Here is a 22,027-nt window from a genome sequence, read left to right on the forward strand (position 1 = left end):
CCTGCATTCATTTTGTAAACCACATACATGCACGTAGATAAATAGACAGATTTGCTGTGTGTTACGTGATGTGGGAGTTAAGATTAGTAATCAGTGGAGGCCAGTCTGGTCTACACAGTAAGTTCCAGGACACTTAGGTCTGCATGGACAGACTCTGTCTTACGTACAAGACAAAACAAAATGTTAATAATTGAGAGTGGCATGAAAGACTCAGCATTTGCCTCAGCCAGCCTACCAAGATATGCAGATTGTATGGTAAATTGCTGTCCTTGAAACTGCTGGACCGTGTAAATTTATCTTTATTCAGTACATCTTGACATTTTTGTATTTGTCTCTGTTTCTGGCCTTGCATGCTCATGACAGTTGTGTGTATGAAATTATGAAGGAATGCATTTGAAACAGGTATATTTAACAAGATAATATTACACATTACAAAACCCCCAAAGCATCGCTGGGAAATCTATAAAGAGGAAAATGTTGAAATTGTAGGTAGACACAGGACCAGTGCTGAAGCTCCACATCATCCTCAGGCCAGCAGTGCTGACCTAGTAGATCTTAAGTAGACTCCAGCTCTTCCTTGGTACTTCTCCCTTGGGGGCTTGCCAGGAGTTACCAGAGCGATTGGAACAGGCTGGGAAGCTGAGCTGACCCCTAGCAATACTCGCCTGTCTTTAGCTCTTCCCCCTTCTTTCCTCCTCCTCTTCTTCCTCTTCTTCCTCCTCCCCCTCCTCTTCTTCCTCCTCCTCCTTCTTCCCCTCCACTCCTGCTCCTCTGTTCTCCTCTTCCTCCTCCTCCCCCTCCTTTTGCCCTCCTCCTCTTCCTCCTCCTCTTCTCCCTCCTCCTCCCCTCCTCTTCTTCCTCCTCCCCTCTTCTCCTCCTCCACTCCTGTTCCTCTGTTCTCCTCTTCCTCCTCCTCCTCCTCCTTTTGCCCTCCTCCTCTTCCTCTTCCTCTTCTCCCTCCTCCCCTCCTCTTCTTCCTTCTTCCCTCCTTCTCTTCTTCCTCCTCCCCTCTTCTCCTCCTCCACTCCTGTTCCTCTGTTCTCCTCTTTCCTCTGTTAGTACTCACCTCCATGTCTGCCCTAAGATAAGATCTCACGTAGTCCAGGCTGACTTCAAACTTACTGTGTAACTAAGGATAACCTTACGCTTCTCCTACCTCTGCAGCCCCAGGGTTAGGATTATAGGCATGTACCAGCACACCCAACATGAGTTGCTAAGGACTGAGCCCAGGACTTGGGGTATCTTACCAACTGCACTACATCCTTTGCCTCTAGCTCATTTCTCTCAGCTTTGAGCTGCCAGCTCTATTTCAGACTCTGTAATAAAAAAAAAAAATGATCAAAGAGTTATTTGACTTACAGTAACAGTGGTTTTCTGAAAATCAATACCAACTCTGAAATGTCTTCCGTTGTTGGTGGTTTATCCTCTGCTGGCCTGAAGCCCACATGATGACCTTTAGTAATTCCCGTGGCTATCTTGGCAGTGGAAGTCTTCAATGTGGGAAACTGTTCTCTGTGAAAGTTGATAAAGCTCCCCACGGCTGAGGGACTCCCTCTCATCTATCAGTGGCAATCTTTTAGTAAGTGCTGGCAAGTGCAGTGGGCCACTCCTCAGACTCCGGATGGATGCCAGAGCATTCCTCACAGAGGATGTTTTAAAAGCAAACGTTTGAAGTAAGCACCGGGGATCCATAGGGCCGTGCATGTGGCGGCATCTGGCATTTATAATCAGAACAAAAGCTCCCTTCCTCCTTCTTAATCTTTATCCCAGATGTGAGCATGGCTCAGTACCAAGAAAGTTTGCAGTTTTTCTTCCCAGAGAAAGCTAACCCAGAAGCATAGAACGACACTGGGAAGTGGCCATGGGAACATGGGTCACAGCTTTCAACCATCCCATCCCATGTCTAAAGAATCACTGGGGACCTGAAGTCTAATATGAACTTTAAAAAAGCAGTGATACTAATCCTGATTAAACCCAACCCTGTAATTCTACAGCATATGAGAATTTCTATTATTTCCCAATGCTTAAAGCTACACATGGCGTGTTTGTTGGCAAACTGTATGTGATCATAGCTTCTTGAGTGTGGAATCTGAGCTCTAAAACAGTAAAGCAAACGTCAAGTATTTACCCACATGTTGTCCAAACACACACCAAGTGTCTCTGTGGTTGGTTTGAAGCTGTGATTTGGGTTTTTCTGTATTTATTTTTCCTTTAACAATGTGAATATCCTGTACTGAGATCACAGGGTGAGAGTTGAGAGACGTGGATCTTTTCAGATGATGGGAGAGACCGAAGTCAGTTACCCTAGGCTTTGAAAGCTGCCTGCAGAGAGTAGAGATGAATTTCAACAAGGCACAAAAAAACATTTCTCAAAGGAAATAAAGGGAGGCCTTTTGTTTTCCCTTTCAGACAGATAGAGACTGTTCATGTTCTGGGACAAACCATGGCTAAAGACAGGATAGAGGGGCTGCTGGAATCATCTACAGGGCTCAGTAAAACATGCAGCAGGCTGGGAAGTGGCTCAGTTGGGAGAATGTATGCTTGGCATGCATCAAGCCCTGAGCCTGAGTCCCAGTTCTATATAAATGCAAAATGGTGGTCTTTATTTGCCATGCCAGCACATGTGAGGTAGAAGGAGAAGGATCAGAAATCCAAGGCCAGACTGGGGCTTATGAGACCCTATCTCAGAACACAAGAGGGACAATGATGTGACTCAGAGAATAAAGATACTGCCAAGCCTGCTAACCTGGGTTTGGTCTTCAGGATTCATGTGGTGGAAGAAGAGAACTGACTCCTGCAAGTTGTCCTCAAAGCTCCACTTGAGCACTGTGGCAAACACACACACACACACACACACACACACGCACGCACGCACGCACACGCACGCACACGCACACGCACACGCAAATGAATCCAAACTACTACTACCTCCAGCAACAAAAAACAGATCCGTCTCTACTCCTTAGTCAAAGTGGGGCTTGCTTCCTTCCCCTCCCCACAGCCTTGTGCATTGAATGCACAGCCTTGAAAATACTGCAGATGCGAGGGTTCATCTCCAACCCAGGCACCTTGACAAGGGCACGACTCCCATTAACAAAGCCTGGGGGTTCCCGTTTCTCCACCTTCTCCCCAACTCTAATCTCTTGCTTTTGTTAGTTGCCAGTTTATGAGGTGTGAGGTAATATTCCCTGATGGCTTTAAAGTGTGATTTCCTGGTGAGGCCAGTGTCTTTTCACATGCCTGCTACTATTTATATGTTTGGATTAAACAAATACTTGTCCTAGTCTTTGCCCATTTAAAATAAGGTTATTAAAAATTTTATCATTCGCCGGGCAATGGTGGCACATGCCTTTAATCCCAGCACTTGGGAGGCAGAGGCAGGCAGATTTCTGAGTTCGAGGTCAGCCTGGTCTACAGAGTGAGTTCCAGGACAGCCGGGGCTATACAGAGAAACCCTGTCTCGTAAAATAAATAAATAAATAAAATAAAATAAAATAAAATAAATTATCATTCAACCCCATAGGAGGAACAATATAAACTAACCAGTACCCCCAGAGCTCCCAGGGACTAAACCACCAACCAAAGAGTACACATGGTGGGACTCATGGCTCCAGCTGAATATGTAGCAGAGGATGGCCTAGTCAGTCATCAATGGGAGGAGAGGCCCTTGGTCCTGTGAAGGCTCTGTGCCCCAGTGTAGGGGAATGCCAGGGCCAGGAAGCAGGAGAGGGTGGGTGGTGAGCAGGGGGAGGAAGGAGAGGATAGGGGGTTTTCAGAGGGGAAACCAGGAAAAGGGATAACATTTGAAATGTAAATAAAGAAAATATCTAATAAAAATGGAAAACAAAAACAAAAAAATTATCATTGAGTTGTAGGATTTCCATATGTATTTATTTTGCATACTAAATTCTATCAGATGTATAATTTAAAACATCACACATTGTTTCTTCTATAGAAAAGAATTTAACACAATGTAAATTTGTTTGTATTTTTTGTTTTGTTTTGCTTTTGTTTCTGGGATTTTGGGGGTAACATCAAGAGATCATTGCTCAGGCTTGGGGGGGTCAAATTTTTCAGTTTTCTTCTGAGAATTTTATCTATTTTGAAGTGGTTTTTCAATATTGTACATGAAGAGGGTCCAGTTTTATTCTTTTGCATATGGTTATTCAATATTTCTAAGAGCATTTGTCAGAGACTATCTTTCTCTCCACTCAGTGCTGTTGGACAAGGATCAGTTGAATACATGTGTGCTTTACTTCTGGGTCCCAATGCATTGTTAAGTGGGTCTATCTCCACATCACTTCCACACTGTGTGGAAGTGTAATTACTGTAGCTTTGTATGTAATAGCTTTTAAAAGCAGAGAACAGGCTTGGCGGTGGTGGCACACGCCTTTGATTCCAGCACTTGGGAGGCAGAGGCAGGCGAATTTCTGAGTTCAAGGCTAGCCTGATCTACAGAGTGAGTCCCAAGACAGCCAAGGCTACACAGAGAAACCCTGTCTCAGGGAAAAAAACAAAAAACAACAACAACAACAAAAAACCAACCCCCCCCCCCCAAAAAAATGAGCTGCTGTGGGGCTGGCAAGATGGCTCATCGGGTAAGAGCACTGACTGTTCTTCCGGAGGTCCTGAGTTCGGATTCCAGCAATCATATGGTGGCTCACAACCATCTGTGATGAGATCTGACATTCTCTTCTGGTGCGTCTGAAGACAGGGCCTGAGCAATCAGGGCTGGAGCAAGCACAGGTCCTGAGTTCAATTCCCAGCAGCCATATAATGGCTCACGGCCATCTGTATAGCTACAGTGTACTCATACACATAAAATAAATTAAATCTTTAAAAGCAGAGAACAGCAGGTTTGTTCTTCTCTGTTAGGATGGTTTTGAGATGGGCTAAGCTGCAGCTCATTGGTAGAGGGGCTTGCCCGGCATGCTTAAGGTGTGCGTTCTATCCCTCATGTTACAGGAAAAACAATCATGGACTGGGTTTCCCTGGGTGTGGCAGTTGGACAAGAATGTCCTCCATAGGCTGGGAAGTTTGAGTACTTGGGCCCCAGTTGGTGTCACTATCTGGGGAGGTTTAGGAAGTATGTTCTTGCTGGAGGAAGTGTGTCACTGGAGACCACCTTTGAGGTTTCAAAGCCACTTGCTATTTCCAGCTTGCTTTCTTTGCTTTCTGTTTGGAGTCCAAGATGTGAGCCCACAGCTTCTGCTCTAGCCACCACGCCTGCTACTTGCTGCCATGCTTTCCCACTATGACAGACTCTTGTCCCTCTGGAACTGTCTTAGTGAGGGTCTTCCCGCTGCCAGCAGACACCATGACCAGGGCAGCGTTTATAAAAGGCAACATTTCATTGGGGCTGGCTTACAGGTTCAGAGGTTCTGTCCATTATCATCAAGGTGTGAGCATGGCAGCATCCAGGCAGGCATGGTGCAGGAGGAGCTGAGAGTTCTACATCTTATTCTGAAGGCAAACAGAAAAAAGCTCTCAGGCAGCCAGGAGGAAGCTGTCAAAGCCCACCCCCACAATGACACACTTCCTCCAACAAGGCCACACCTCTTAATAGTGCCACTCCCTGGACTGAGCATATTCAAACCAGCACAGCAACCCTATGCCAAATAAACCCTTTCTCTTTTTTTGGTCCCCCCACCCCAGACAGGGTTTCTCGTGTAACCCTGGCTGTCCTGGAACTCACTCTGTAAACCAGGCCGGCCCCGAACTCAGAAATCCGCCTGCCTCTGCCTCCCAAGTGCTGGGATTAAAGGCATGCGCCACCACCGCCCGGCAAACCCTTTCTTTTTTAAGTTGCCTTGGTCGCCATGTTTTATCATAGCAGCAGAAAGATATCTAATACCTTCAGTGTGGTGCTGTATGCCCATAGAGTTTCATAGGGGCTCCACTGACTGTATGTATTGCTTTGAGTCATATAGATATGTAAAAAATGACTAATATTAATATTCTTTAAATATGAATTAATGCTGGAAATTAGTACTAAGCAGTTATTCCTTGACCAGTTAGTTCCCCCGATAATCACACAGAGAGCTTTTAATATTTCAGAGCTTAGTCCTTAGCTGGGCAGATTCATCTAAGTTAACCAGACCACCTAGCCCATCCAGCCATGCGGTCTACAGTCACCTACATCTCCATTCATGGCTCCTGGCAAAAGGACCTTCCCCTTTCTCCTTCCCAGAGTTCCTTTCTCCCTTTCAGGAAGTCCTACCTTCTTCTCTTTACTGCCCAATCACAGGCTTTAGCCTTCTATTGACCAATTTACTTGAGGAGCAAGGTTTGTACAACAAAAGCTGTTGTACTCTAGAATTTGATCATCTTGGGGCAACCAGATCTTGGGGTATAGAATTTAGCATTTGATACATAGCAGCACCAGACCAACCCCAACATAGCTATCTGCACATTAAATCTTCTAACTCTTGCCCATTTTATTTTAATTTCTTTCTTTCTTTCTTTCTTTTTTTTTTTTGGTTTTTCAAGACAGGGTTTCTCTGTGTAGCCCTGGCTGTCCTGGAACTCACTCTGTAGACCAGGCTAGCCTTGAACTCAGAAATCCGCCTGCCTCTGCCTCCCAAGTGTGCCACCTCCGCCCGGCTATTTTATTTTAATTTCTTTTGGTCTTTAATTTGCTAATTGCAGGCTCTGCTGTAAAGACACAGAACAGTGATCTGCAAAAGACATGCATTTTCTGGGTCAGGAGAGTGGATTTTCAATCCTGACCCTGATGTTTACTGGAAAAGTTGTTCCCATTGAGAGCCCCAGTTTCCTTTCTGAAAAGGTGAAGAAGGTATTACGTGTGTGGCAGGTAACTGTGGAGACAGACACTGTCCTTGTATGCACTGACTTGCCTAGTGCTTAGGAGCCACTCAGTGAGTTCCATCCTGTGGCTCAGGATTGTAAGATCTCTCCAGTGGTTCTTCTGCCGACATGACTGGTTTCCACTTGTATCTGCTCATCAGAACTTTTGGTGATATTAGAGGGGGCTGTGCGGTGCTGGAGTTCTTTCTCCCCGCCCCCACTCCCACCCCACCCCTACCACTCTGACCTGTGAACTCTGGTCACATTGATAACCTGGATTTTAGTTTCTTTTTCTTGTTCTGATAACATAATGTTAGGGATCCAAGCCAGAGCCCTGCTAACACTGGATTAGTAGTCTCTCCACTCTACATCCCAAGCCCCTAGAACTTCTGTTGCTTTGAACTTCTTGGGAATCATTCACCTTGATTGACTGACACTTAGGATCTGGAAACATCTTTTGCACAGTTATTTGAATAAATTTTGTCTCTGTTGCTCTACAAGATGTCTTGAAGTAAAAATTAGATTTTGTTTTTGTTTGTTTCTCTTCTTTTCAAACAGAGTCTCATTATGTTACTCTGTCTGGCTTGCCTTAAATTAGCAGGTATTTATCTGTCCCTGCCTGCCCAGTGCTGGGACTAAAGGTATATGCCATGGGACTTGGCTTGTTTCAAATTTTAATTGTTATTTTTTGTTTGAATTTTAAATGATTTGATCTTGTGTATTTGCTATGCATGACTCTGAGTTACTTTTTTTTTTTTTTTTTTTTTTTTTTTTTTTTTTTTTTTTTTGAGACAGGGTTTCTCTGTGTAGCCCCCGGCTGTCCTGGAACTCACTCTGTAGACCAGGCTGGCCTTGAACTCAGAAATCCGCCTGCCTCTGACTCCCAAGTGCTAGGATTAAAGACATGTGCCACCACTGCCTGGCTTACTTAAAAACATTTTTATACAACTACTGATTAAACGTTGAGTATACCCTCTTATTCCCCAGCTCCCCTCTTCCTCTCCTCTCCTATTAGTTCCTTTGTCCGTTTTCACTTTCTCCTTCTCCTCTTCTCTGTGTACATACCTGCTTTTATGTATTTATATAAAACCTGAACAACAAACGAGAGAGCATGTTGTTTGTCTTTCTGAAACTGGTGTCATTGGCCTGCGGTTATGACTGTCTCCAGTTGCTCTATTTTTCTGTAAAGGATGTAACACTTTGTTCTTCACAGCTGAAGTAGATCCCATTTTGTACATCTCCCACTTTTTTCTCTACCAATTCCCTTGGGACAACGGGCCGGTTCCATAACTTAGCTATTCTCCACTGTGCTGCACAAAGTTGCATTGTACAATTATCTCTGTGCCCTGTCACTCTGCAGTAGTAAGAACCCAGCAGGCACATAGATGTGACATTTGGGTAAGAACCCAGCAGGCACATAGATGTGACATTTGGGTAAGAACCCAGTGGGCACATAGCTGTGACATGTGGTAGATCTATTTTTAGTTTTTTGAGGAACCTCCATCCTGCTTTCCATCCTTGCCACACTCATCCACATCCCCACAGCAATGTGTAAGAGTCCTCTTGTTCACATCCTTCTTGTCATTTATTTATGTTTGTTTTCTTAAAAACTGCCATTCTGACTCAGATAAGACAGCATATCAACAGGCGTGAATGTCACACAAACAGGGACTGATTGTGTGAGAGGTGCTGGGCCATGGGGATGGACGTGGAATAGAAAAGTTGGGTTATTTAAGTTATAGGAGCTAGCTGAGAGGTAGTCAGCTAAGGCCTAAGCGTAATAATAATACTAAGTGGGCTGGAGAGATGGCTTAGCCGTTAAGAGCACTGACTGCTCTTCCAAAGGTCCTGAGTTCAATTCCCAGCAACCACATGGTGGCTTACAACCATCTATAATGAGATCTGATGCCCTCTTCTGGTGTGTCTGAAGACTACAGTGAACTCATATAAATAAAATAAATAAATCTTTAAAAAAAAAAATACTAATGCTCTGTGTCATTTTGAAGTTTCTGGGTCCAGACAGTCCATAAGACATTTGTATCATTTCTTGAGATCTGTTCGCTTTCAAAGCTTATTGATTGATTGGGTTATTTTGCTTCTTGTTTAGTTTTTGTTGTTGTTGTTGCTGTTTATTTGTTTTTCCAGACAGGGTTTCTCTGTGTATCCATGGCTGTCCTGGAACTCACTCTGTAGACCAGGCTGGCCTTGAACTCAGAAATCCGCCTGCCTCTGCTTCCGAAGTGCTGGGATTAAAGGTGTGTGCTACCACTGCCCGGCTTCTTGTTTAGTTTTTTTAAGCTCTTTGTATATTTTAGATATTAACCTGTGTTGAGTCTACTCAACTGAAGGCTGCTCTGTAGGCTGGTCCTTCACTCCGCTTTGTGCCTCCTTTGCCAGGGTCCCATTTGTCAGCTGGACTTTCTCCCTAGAGAGAGAGCCTTGTAGAGAGACAAAGGTCTGTGCCTTGAAGCATTTCTTCCGCTTTTCCACAAGTACTTTGGGATTTTACACTAGTGACTTTGTTCTATTTGGTGTTGATTCTTGTGCAGGATGAGAGATGGGGCTCTTAGTTCTACTCCTCTATGAAACCATCCAGGTTTCCCAGCACCATTTGTGGAAGAGACTGTCCCCGTCTCTCTCTTTAAAGACAGGATCTTGGCTGGCTTCAAACTCACAAAGATCTGCCAGCCTCTGCCTTCCCAAGTACTGGGATTAAAGGTGCCTGCACCCATGCCCAGTGATTTCTAGAATTTATGTAAGAATTATGTGTTTGTACCTGCATAAGTTTGTGTGTGGGTCCTCTATTCTATCCCATGCATCTGTAGGTCTATTTCTGAGCAGGTACTGGATTGTCCTGGTTTCTGAGGCTCTATAGTATAACCCCGAAATCAGGTACAGTGATGCCTCCAGCAACACTGCTTTCAATCAAGATTGGAGGTCCTTAGGGCAGTTTATGTTCCCTTATGAACTGTGGAGTACCTATGGCAGGATGGACATTTTTGCAGCATCGACTCTTCCAACCCACAAGCATGGACATTTCCTATCATTCAGTGCTGTTTCCAACTTCTTTGGTGTTTTAACATTTTTATTATAGAGGTCTGTTGCTTCCTTGGTTAAGTTTTTTCTGAGATACTTTGTTTTATTGATTTATATTTTGAAGCAGCTGTTGATAGGATTGTTTCCCTGATTTCTTTCTCATCCTACACTGATTTTTTGGATGTTAACTTCGCATCCTTCCACTTTCCTGAAAGTTTCTGATAGGGTTCTGGGACTCTTTTATGAACAGAAGCATATCATGTACAAATAGTGTATTTCTTTCCGTGTATCAGTTTTATTTCCTTCTCTGGACTTACTGATCTTGATAAAGTTTCAAGCATTTTGTTGAATGCAAGAAATGAGAATAGACACCTTTCTTTTGTTCCCAATTTTAGTGAATATGTTTTGAGTTTTTCCACATTTAGTATGATGTTGCCTGTGGGTTTCTAATATATAACTTTCATTATGTGGCTATGGGTTCTTATTATCTCTAATCTCTTCAGTTATTTTATCATGGAGACATGTTTTATTTTTGCCAAAAACCTTTCTTCATCTATTGAGATGACCCTGTGATTTCTATTTTTTAACCCATTTATGTGAAAAAATGCATTTATTGATTTATGTATGTATGTTGAATCATACCTGCATCTCTGGCAAAAAACAAAACAAAAACAAAAAAACAACTTGATCATGGTGATCTTTTTGATGTGTTCTTGAATTCTATTTGCAAGTGTTTTTTTGAGAATTAAAAAAATTTTTTTTTTATATTTCTTGTATGTCTCTGCAGTGCCTGCAGAGTCTAGAATTCGATGCCCTTGAGAATTGGAGTTACAGGTGGTTGTGAGCCACCCATCTGGGTTCTGGGAGTACAACCCTGGTCCTCCAGAAGAGCAGCCAGTGCTCTTAGCTGCTGAACTACCTCTCTGGCCCTTTTATGGGGGAATTTTTGGATTTGTGTTTAATAGTTTGGTGGTATTCAGTAGTGACTAGCACCTTGCCTTTCTTCTCTCTCTTTTTTTTTTTTTTTGACATGATTTGAGAAGTAGTAGTACTTCTCTTTTACAATCTGGTAGAATTCAGGAACGATTCCTGTGACTGTCTGCGCCAGGACAGGTTTTAGTTAGCAAAGTTATTACTACTACTACTCCTATTTCAATCTCATTGTTATAGATCTACTTAAGTATTTAAATTATGTATCATCCCTGTAGTTCAGGCTGGTCTTGGTACTAGGTGAGGTACGGCTAGGGGAGGCTGGCCTTGAACTCCTAATCCTCCTGCTTTCCCTCCCGAGTGCTGGGCTGGGATTATCGACATCTCAGCACATCTGCTTTTGTGCAGTGCTGAGGATCATACCGTGTTTCTTCCATATGAGGCAGACACTGTATGGACTTGGTTCTGTCCCCAGCCTAGGAACTGTCACAAAAACAAATTAAATCAATAGTTTTCTTATGACAAATAAACAATGAAAAAGGTAGACCATGTTTGTTATCCACTATCCCACAAGAACATCCTTGCTTTGGTTTTCAAAAGTCAGAAACCAGGGAAGGGATTCCAGAGGATTGTTCCTCGACCAGAATAGAGTAAAACAGGAAAGCTGTCGGGGAGGTGCTGGCTCAGGATAAGGCTGGCAGGAAAAGGCAGGAGAAAAGGCCTGGAAAGTTTGTTACTGTGGACCAGGAGGCTCTTCCTCTGTCTGTCTAGCCCCAGCCCCACAGAGACAGGGACAGAGAAGTTACTGAAAGGGGGAGGTCTGGAAAGACATCTCAGTGTGCCAGGGTCACAGGAAGGAGGCTGTGAAGGGAGCAAAGCAGAAGGAAAAGCCCAGCAGAGCTTGACATCATGGACTCAGGGTGGCAAGCTGACGAGGTGGCAAACCTGCAGCTATTATTGGTAGGGGAGAGAAACTGAGGCAAGAGCTTAGCTACTATGTACGTTATTTCTGTAGCTATGTGTTTCTGCAAGCTGACACTTGCTTTACTTGCACTTGCCCTGGCTAATCATCATACACTGGTGAGTGGTGAGTTTCTTTTTTTTGTTGTTGTTTTTTTTTGAGACAGGGTTTCTCTGTGTAGCTCTGGCTGTCCTGGAACTCACTCTGTAGACCAGGCTGGCCTGAACTCAGAAATCCGCCTGCCTCTGCCTCCCAAGTGCTGGGATTAAAGGCATGTGCCACCACCGCCCAGCGAGTTTCTTCTTTATAAACAAAAAGCTGTCTTTTGTGGTGAGATCGTGTCAGAAGCACCAGTGGATGAAGTGATGGATCTCAGGGCGCCGCCTTAGGAAGAAGGCACCATGAAGTCACTACATGATCATAGTTCAGGATGAATTTAACCAGTCCATACCCAAACACGTCCACACACCCTACTTCTACACAGCACAACAGCAACAAGAAGCACAACTTTCTCGCCTCTTTTCAATCTCCCCTCCACTTTTCCTTTCTTCCTCTTTTTGTTATGCTATTATTTTGTTTTTTGAGATAGTGTTTCTCTGTGTAGCCCTGGCTATCCTGGAATTCTCTCTGTAGACCAGGCTGGTTTCGGATTTAGAGAGCCACCTGGCTGTGCCTCCAGAGTGCTGGAATTAAAGGCAAGAACCACTACTACACAGCTTGCTGGCTGTGATGCTCTCTCTTTCTCTCCTTCCTTTCTTCTTTCTTTCTCCCTTTTTCTTTTCTTTCTTTCTTTTTGGTCAAGATCTCATAGATTTCTCCCAGTCCCGCCTCTAACTTGCTGTGTAGTTGAGGGTCTCCTCTATGTCTAACTCTTGAGTACTGACTGATGTCAAGGCTCTGTGCCATCATGCCTGGTGTATGGTGCTGGGGATGGAACCCACAGCTTTTTGAATGCTAGACAAGCAATTCTTTCTATAACCCTAGCCCTTCCCCAACTTTTCTGTTTCTTCCAGTTCTGCTGGTATCCTGTGGGTCACAGATGTCACTGGGGCAAGGATGGAGCAGAAGATGGACTGTGGGGGCAGGGACAGGGTGTTTTGAGGCAATGCCCAGCACATTCTGGCTGCCACTAGCAAGAAGGATGAGGATCAAAGTTAACTCTACCCATTGCTGCAAACAGGAAGGAGTTCATGTACAGAGCTGACATGTATAAGACAGCCTGAGCGAGTGAGTCAAATGTGTGTGCACACACTTTTACTGTAAGACTTGGGAAATCACAGAGTAGCAATTGATACATCAAAATTGATGATGGAGACTGAGTTTTCAGTGCATCTTTGACTTGCTGGAGTTTTGGGTCATCCTCCCTTGGGTCCCTCGCCTTTTGATGATTTGTTGCAGTTTCCCAAGGCTGTCCTTGACCGACCCTCAACCCCACCCCCAGAGGTTTGTCCAGATCAAATTGGAGAAGTGGCCATTTTGTTGGCCACTCCCCCACGACCTCTGACCTAGATGAACTCTGCACATTTAAAAGCTGGTGTCTTCCTCTTTTGAGGTATTTCCTGGATACTTACTACTCAGCCTTGTCTACTTGCTGGCAGCTTAGCCGAGGAAAAGGGTGGGGGTGGGTGCCTTCGCTTTAATTTCTCCTGGTCTGGCTGACAGGATCAGCAGAAAACTAATTGTGGTTTCCTGTTTCAGCTAGCTGGAGTTTTTAATCAAGACAGCAGTTAATGGTATTTTTGAAGTTTACAAAATATGTAAGTGATCTAGTTTCTCTACATTCTTGCCAGAATTTGGTGTTTATATTTTTTTTTTTTTGAGGCTGGGGTTATACTAAAGATTAAAGTCAGGGTCTAAACAGTTCTTCTAACTGGGAACCAAGCATTCGAGCATATAGGGGTCATTCTTATCCAAATCACCACTCTCTCTACAAAAGAGCAAATGTGCTGGGCAGTGGTGGCGCACGCCTTTGATCCCAGCACATGGGAGGCAGAGGAAGGTGGATTTCTGAGTTTGAGTCCAGCCTGGTCTACAGAGTGAGTTCCAGGATAGCCAAGGTTACACAAAGAAACCCTGTCTGGAAAAACCAAAAAACAAACAAACAAACACAAAAAGACCAACCAAACAAAAACAAACAAACAAAAAAAACAGCAAGTGCTCTTACCCATCCTCCCCGCCCCCTCCTGAGCCATCTCTGCAGCTCCCCACCTCCCTTTTACTCTCTTCAAGTGTCTTTTAGGGATGGTGCTCTTGTACCATCTACAGCTACATCTCCCTTGGCCAGCTTTTGATGGAATGAATGCACTTGATGATGCATGTCAGGACTTTTGGGGCTAACTCTGCATCCTGAGTATGTCTCTTCCTCCTGCACCTTCCAGTCATTTACCTCGTTTAGGGGATTTTCAAATGTTATCTCTTCAAATACTTTTGCAGTTAGCTCTTCCACTGAGTGTTGAGGGTCAGATCCTCAAGGCTCCATGCTTTCTCCTCTAGCCTCTAGCCACTCCAACCCTGTCAAGTTTCACTTTTCACCCCCTTTCTGTTATGGTATTTTTCCATTTCTTAATATTTTCTGTTCCTTTACTGAAACTTTCAACTTTTTATTTGTTTCAGGAGAATTTATTTTTTTTCAAAGATTTATTTATTTATTTTAGGTATATGAGTACACCATTGCTGTCATCAGACACACTAGGAGAGGGCATCAGATCCCATTACAGATGATTGTGAGCCACCATGTAGTTGCTAGGAATTGACCTCTGGATCTCTGGAAGAGCAGTCCGTGCTCTTAAGCACTGAGCCATCTCTCCAGCCCGAGAATTGATTCTTATGATAACTGCTTTAAAATTCTTCTCAAACAATTATTCTCGACCTCTAATTTTTCTTGACTTTAGCAAGTTAACTGCCTTTTTCTCCCTCTTCTCTTTGTTTGAGACATAGTTTCACTGTATATCCTTCTGTCTTGTCCTTCCAAATTCTAGCATCGCAAGAAGGCACCATGTCCAATAAAATCAGCGCCTCCCTCCCTTCCTTCTTCCTTCCCTCCCCCTTTCTTTTTTAATGTAGTCCAGTGTGGTGATTGGTTTTAATGCTAACTTGGCCATACATTAGAATCACCAAGAAGGCAGCCGTACCTGAGGAATTGCCCTAATGGGCTTCACTGATGTGGAAGACCCACTCTAAGCCTGTGTGGCACAGATTGAAGGAAGGCGCTGCAAGAGGGATGTCCAAGCAAACCTTTTGTTTGCTTGGACATCCCTCTTGCCAGTGAGTTATTTGCCTCTGTTGCTTCTTCAGCTGATTCCTTCGTGGTTCTTCCTGGTTATCAGCTCCAGCGATTGTAAGGTTCCACTGTGAACTAAGACCAACAGCTCTCTAGCAAAGTTCTAGATCTTTGGCATTAGGTGGCATCAGATTGGAACTGCTGAGGCTCTGGCCTTGTGAACTGAGAGACTACTGGGTCATTGTCCTCTCTGGGATGAGAAAGCCACTGTGTGACTGAGGAATGAGCCTCAAGGACAAAACCAAAAAAACAAAACTAAGGGGCACTTAGCCTCTTGGGTGAGACTCCTGCTGTTACTATGGCAACATATGGTGATTTAGGATATTTTCATCCTATGGGTTCTGTTTCTCCAGAGGACTGTGGCTAATGCCTGATCTTGAGCGTGTGTGATCCTCCTGCTTCAACCTCCTGAGTTTGCTGGTATGTGTACTGAGCCTGGTATAGGTGGTGCTGAGGAATTGAACATTGGGCTCTGTCCATGCTGACAGGACTTGGTTCAGACAGCCAAACAGCTGACTCTACCAACTGAGTCAATCTCCAGCCGAGGAGTGGTGCCTCAAGCATTTCTGCCAAGTCTTTTGCCTTTGACTACCTTTGCACAACTGGAACAGTGTTCTTTGGGTTCATAGTAGTCCCCAAAACAAGCGAAAAGAAACTGTCCTGGATGGTGAAGATCACATACATGTTAGAATAAACATTTAGCCTTGGGAACATGTCCAAAGCACAAGTCCCTAAGCACAGGTCACTGACTTTGGAAGTCCCACCTCTCCACACTGCACACCATGGAAACCTTTTAATTCAGTACTTATGTGGAGTGCTTGTCTTCTGAAGACTCTTATGACAGGCCAACTGGACACTACTCACATTCATCCTCGGACTCGACGCCTCTAACAAAGGTTTCCCATTTTCATTTAGCTGAAGCACACCCCAAGCCTTCACAGAAGGGGAGCTGTGCTTATGCAGTGTCATTGCCTACCTGGCCTAGGCAACTACACAACAGGAAAAGAACAGCGCCCCTCCCCCACCCCAGTCTCCCCTGGCCCTAACACAATGCCTGACAAGCTGGAGGAGATGTTATTTAACAATGAACTCTTCTAGGCCTGGGGGACTGTAGCTCCAGTGGTGGAGGGCTTGCCTAGCAGAACCAAGGCCCTCAGTTGGATCCTCAGTACCAATCCAAAACACAAAGAAAGAGTCTGACATGCCCCAGCTGTGGCGGACACTGAAGAAGAGCTGCGGATTCCCACAAGAACATTCAGCGCTTTGGTGCAAAAGATTAACGACTAAATAACTAACAGTAATATAAGTCATAAAGGTAAATACTAGGAAGAGATTAAAATGGTCAGGCTAGTTGTCACCAAAAGGGGTTAACTGCTAATTTATGGGAACAAGGGAGTCGCTTTAGGGGAAGTTGCTTTCTTTGCCTGCAGACAGGCAGTGCAGTGTGAGAGAGCGTCCTGCTCTACCGCGCATCTTCCTTTTTCCTGAAAGGAGAGATTCTTCTTCTTTTTAGTATTTATTTATTTATTTATTTATTTATTTATTTAACAAAATCTTCCTGTTACTAAGGGGCTACTTCCTTCGGAAAGTCCTGAATAGCCTTTGGTGATTAGTAAACAAAAAGCAGTGTGTGATAATCATGGGTCAGTATCCCGGTGCTTAAGTCAGGAAGGAAAAAAAAACTGTTAGCTGAATTCTCAACTCAGAGACAGCTGTCCTGGGGCCTTGGGAATCCCTGTTTTCGGTTTTAGCAATTTGTTTTTGGCTTATGAGCAACCTCAGATGGTAACAGCTTTGCTAATTGGATCAGAGCCCTGCCAGTGTAACTCATTTTAAGGGTGTGAACACTCCCTCCCCCCTTAATTATATTTGCTGTTATTCAATTCTCTGACGACCAAGAAAAATGATGTAGACTTCAGTGATTGCATTTTACACCAAGGGAGCTATTAACTTTTGAGGCGAGAGAATACACAGCAGATCTGTTTGGAGTCTGGTATTGTCTTATCACGTTTCCATAAAATATTTTATTAAAATCCAACTAGGTCCTTCTGGAGAATTTCTTGCTAATTTTCAGCATAAACCTGACTGCAAAACGTAGGAAAAATTAGTTGTGTTATTTTTTTTTCTTCAGGTAATTTCTTCCATGCAAAAGTTTATATAATTTGCTTCTTGCCAATAGCAAACCAGTGGTAGACTCATTAGTGTTCTGTACTGTCTGCCTGTTGAATGGCTATAAAAGGGGATTGTGGTGATGTGGCTCTCTTAGTGAAATGTTTGAATCCTGAGCATCAGTGTAAAAAGCCAGATGTAGATATGTGTGTCTGTAATCCTAGGAGTGAGGCGGCAGGGAGACAGGAGTTCCTTGATGCTCACTAGCCAGCCACTGTAGCTCAATTCATGAGCTCCAGGTTCAGTGAGAAACCTTGTCTCAAAATAGACGACAGAAAATGGTGGGGGAAGATACTTGACATCTACTTTGGCTTACACACACATACATGTTCACGCGTACACATGCACGCTCATGAAGACACACACACATATGTGAACACACGCGCACACACACAGGCACACTCTCATGCAACACATGTGCCCACAAATGAAGAATTGAAATTTTGAATTTTCACTAACCACTGAAAATAAAGGCACATGGGTGAAAGCAATGAAGTAAAATTAATATTCTAAAAAAAGACAAGAGAAGACAGGATGGTTGGGTAAGTAAAGGTTTTTGCTACTAGTCTTGGCAACCTGTGTCTGAGCATCCCTTGGTACCTGAAGGGAGGGAGAGAATGACTCTCACAAGTTGTCCTCTTATCTATACACACACACACACACACACACACACACACACAAACTTTTTAAAAAGTAAAAATACAACAGTACATGGTGGTGGCACACAACTTTAATCTCAACCCTCAGGAGGCAGAGGCAAGTGAATCTCTGTGAGTTCAAGGCTAGCCTGGTCTACAGAATGAGTTCTGGGACAGCCAGCTAGAGCTACATAGTAGACTATATCTCAAATGAATAAACAAGAAACTAAAATAGAAAAAATATAAAAGCTAAAGATAAAAGTAAGAAAAATACATTTCTTTTCAAAAAGAAAAAGAAAACAGAAGAAAAAAGGAGAAAGCAAGAAAGGAAGTAAGAAAGAAAGGAATGAGAAAGAAAGAAACAAAGAAACAAAGGAAACCAAGAAGAAGGGACGATAGAAGCAGGCTTTCTGTAGCCCTGGTGTTTGGGGTTCGAGAGGGATCTGGTGTAGCTGATTACATGGCTGTTGGCTGAGTGAGGAGTTGACCTTTTCCAGACCCTTTGTTCCATCTGAAGTATCTCAACAAACTTGTGAGAGGCAGATCACTTACTGCTTGTACCTCAGCGCCCCTGAACTCTGTGTCTGTTTATGAGGAGGATGAAGCCCATGGACTTATCTCCATGAGATATGTGGACAGAAAGCAAATCCATCCTTTCCTGTGCTTTATTAACTCACATATATGATATCTAATCTCTGCCTCAGGACAATCTACAGTAATGTTTTTAAAGTTTCATTTATCATTGTTGGGGTGTGTACATGTACATGTTCATAAGTGTTGGAACGAACATGCTATGGTATACCTGTGGAGATCAGAGGAAGAGTTTGTGGATTCAAGTCCTGCCTTTCATCTTTACACGGATCCCGGGGATTAAATTCTGGTCATCATGCTTCTGTGACAAGTGTCTGTCTTTAACTGCTGAGTTCTCTTACTCCCTCAGTCCCCATTGAGAATTGATAGTCCCTTTTCCCAGCTGAAATGACCTATCAGGCAGAGACAGCCTGAGAGGCCAAATCTGTTAAGTTCAGACTCCATTTTAGAGAACCTGATCTAAGTTTGAACTCAGATAAACTAACAGGCTGGTATGTAACATTAGTTTCCAAGTTGCCCAACAATGCCCCACCCCAAACAAAACCTGAACCTAGCTCCAGTGTGTAGGCTCACCCCCAACAAGACTTATATCTCCATGTTACATCCCTCAAAAGACTAGTGTCTCTAGGTTATTAGGTCTGCATCCCCAGGCTACAAGCCCATCCTCTGCCTAATGACCACCAATGCAGAGGGAAGAACAAATTAAGTTTATGATATGACCCAGCACCAGCCAATGATGTTAAAGGCCATAGTAACTTCCCAATTAGATGCTTACACACTCACCCTCCACTTGTTGCTTAAGATAAAACCTTGCCCCATAGATATTTGCTGTTCCTCATCACCAAAACTGTCCTGTGTAAGGCGGTACACTGAAGGGCCCAAGCAGGCTCAAATAAAAAGGTGATTGCATCAGATCAGCTCCTGTCTGGTTTTTGTTGTTGTTGTTGTTGTTGTTTTTGTTTGTTTGTTTGTTTTTTGCAGAGGGGGTGGGTGGGGATCACTAATATTTCCCTGGCACTATGAGCCCACTGAAGCTAGGACTCTATATGGAGAGTCTCTTCAGAAGCAAGGCTGCCAAGTCCTGCTTGGTCACGTGTAAGGGATGGCACGACATGGTTCCTGCCCCTGGAGCAGAGCCAGCAGAGCATTGGCCTCCATGAGTGTAAGGCTTGTTTGTATAATAATGTACATATCTTTACATTCCTCCTTTGAGGAACATCCCCTCTGCCAAGGTACTGACTCCATGATGATCAGAGACAGCACAAGTCCGGGAGGCAATGGCATGTCTATAACTCAGCAACATGGTAGAACTCTGTGACCTTCAGGACAGCCCTTAAGGCTGTGAGAAAGAACGCTGAAAACATGAGTTTGAAATATATAACTTCTTAGCTATGCAAAATATAAGGATGCAACATGAATTTTATAAGGAGCTTGAATGATCTAAAGGAGCAGAGGCAGCTGCACTGTGAGCCAGCTTGTCAGAGAGACACCAAGGAAGGAGATGAAGAGATTTAGGGAGTGGTGTTTGTAAGGCAAGATCCCACCCAGCTAAGCTTTTTTGTTTATGCTTACAAAGGTAGGTGGATTCCTGAGTTCAAGGTCAGCCTGAGACAAAGCTAATTTAGGTTCAGGCCTGGTCAGAATGGTAATTTCTGGGTGAGGTCCTGTTTCAGGAAATATTAACCAGTCATAGTTTGCTAGTCTCTGGAGCTGCTAGTTTTTTCTCAGTCATAAACCCCTGTGGTCAGTGGTCCCACATTCTAGTTACCTAGTAAAACAAAATTCTTGAAGCTTATAATTAACCAGTCAGATTTATATATCAATAAATTCTCACTTCACAAGATGCCCACACAATAATTTCTGTGCCAATTGGTAATGATACAAGCTGCCCACCTAGATTAGAAAATTTACCCCAATTATTTTATCCCTATATAATAACATATCTACCTGTGGCTATTCAGAGCCATGTTGGTTCTGAATTATCCTGTCCATCGTCCATCTTGCTTCCTCTCTCCCCTCCCCGCCCTCTCCTCCACCTGGTCTCTGCAATTCTTAGCTTTGCCTCCCTTTTCCCTGTTCAATCACAGGCCTCTTGCTGCACTAAAATTTAAACTAATTGGACAGAGAAAATCCTCCCACAGGGTCCCACCCAGCTATCTTATTGTCTGTGCTTGTGCTGGCTCTTTCCAATGAATCAAGGGGCTGGGGCAAACGTCATGGGATATTTATTCATGGGATAATCAAAAGGGAACCTGGGGTAAAGACTGAATTGATATGTAAGATAAAAGATTGGACTTTTATTCTGCAAGAGATGAACTATCTAGAGAGTTTTAGAATTGCAAGAGAAAGCTGCCTAGAGAGAGCAGAACACAGAGAGCAATCTGGAAAGCTGTCTCGAGCAAAACATAGGCCATCAGTTTGTAAGCCATGATTTGACTTTCAGTCATTTGTTTCAATACTGTCACACACCCCTTCTCTCAGGAACCCGTCTCCAAGCAGAGGCTGGTCCTTAGCACAAGGCCAGAAAGATTCTTTCTTTTAGACATTTGGAATATTATACTGTTGAGGTTTTGTCTTTTACCGTTTATTGTAATGCTTAGCGCTGGCCTCCAAGATCTGGAGTCTGCATGTAGCCTCTGGGACCCTGCCTCCAAATTAATTCTGATTGGTGAATAAAGATGCCACATTGACAAATGTGGAGTAAATGTAGTATTAAAGGAAGCTGAGACAGGAAAAAATAAGAGAATTTAGTAAATTCTAGTGTATCAACAACAGGGTTAATAACATACACCCATTAAATATAGTTATGTAAACAAGGTAGAAATATAGAAAGTATGATATAGTTGTTTTTAAAGTTAAATATATAAGATGTATCATGATTTGTAAATGAGATCTGGAAGATATATGGAAACAATACAGAAAGATTTTGTGGAATTAAATGGAATTGAGGGCAGTTTCTTCCTTTTTTATTTGGGGTGTGTGTGTTCATGTGTGCATGTCTGTGTGTGTGTATGTGTGTGTGTGTATGTGTCTGTGTGATATGAGTATGTGTGTCACATGTGTGTGTGTGTGGGTGTATGACATGTGTATGACATTTGTATGTGTGTGGTGTGTCCTATGTATGTGACATGTATGTATGTGTGTATCTGTGTGTGTGTGACATGTGTATGTGTGTGGTGTGGTGTGTCACATGTGTGTATGTGCGTGTGCTATGAACACGAGTCTGGATGTGCGTGGCCATGCTATGATGCTGGAGGATGTCAGGGGTCTTCCTGTATCATTCCCTTTTTGTCTTATTGCCTTGAGTCAGAGTACTCACTGAACTGGGAAGTCCTTAGTCAGGCTGGCTAGCCTGCAAGCTCCCAGGATCCATCTGTCTTCAGCACTCTCCCCATCCAGCCCCCTGCCATCCCCCAGTGCTGGGACTACAATTCACTAGCATGCCTGCTTTGTATATGGGTTCTTGGAATTTGAGCTCAGGCTCAGAGAAGCACTTTCACCTACTGAGCCACCTTCCCAGCTCCCACTGGATGCAACCCAGGGTTCCTCCCTGTGTGGAAGCCAGTAGACTCGGCTGCTGGCCAATGGCGCAGGGATTACAAGCATGTGTGAATT

The 22,027-nt window shown here is 43.7% G+C and overlaps 1 long non-coding RNA gene across 1 annotated transcript; it reads right to left on the bottom strand.

Annotated features, from left to right (window-relative positions):
* Positions 1 to 1,152: 1,152 nt before the first annotated feature.
* On the bottom strand, positions 1,153 to 14,923 carry LOC116104493. The gene is made up of 3 exons (XR_004123929.1): positions 14,866 to 14,923; positions 2,129 to 2,322; positions 1,153 to 1,316 (listed from the first exon to the last, which is right to left on the bottom strand). It is a non-coding gene; the product is annotated as an uncharacterized LOC116104493 (long non-coding RNA).
* Positions 14,924 to 22,027: the final 7,104 nt, after the last annotated feature.

Source organism: Mastomys coucha, unplaced genomic scaffold (assembly GCF_008632895.1).
Source record: "Mastomys coucha isolate ucsf_1 unplaced genomic scaffold, UCSF_Mcou_1 pScaffold22, whole genome shotgun sequence".
Taxonomy (NCBI): domain Eukaryota; kingdom Metazoa; phylum Chordata; class Mammalia; order Rodentia; family Muridae; genus Mastomys; species Mastomys coucha.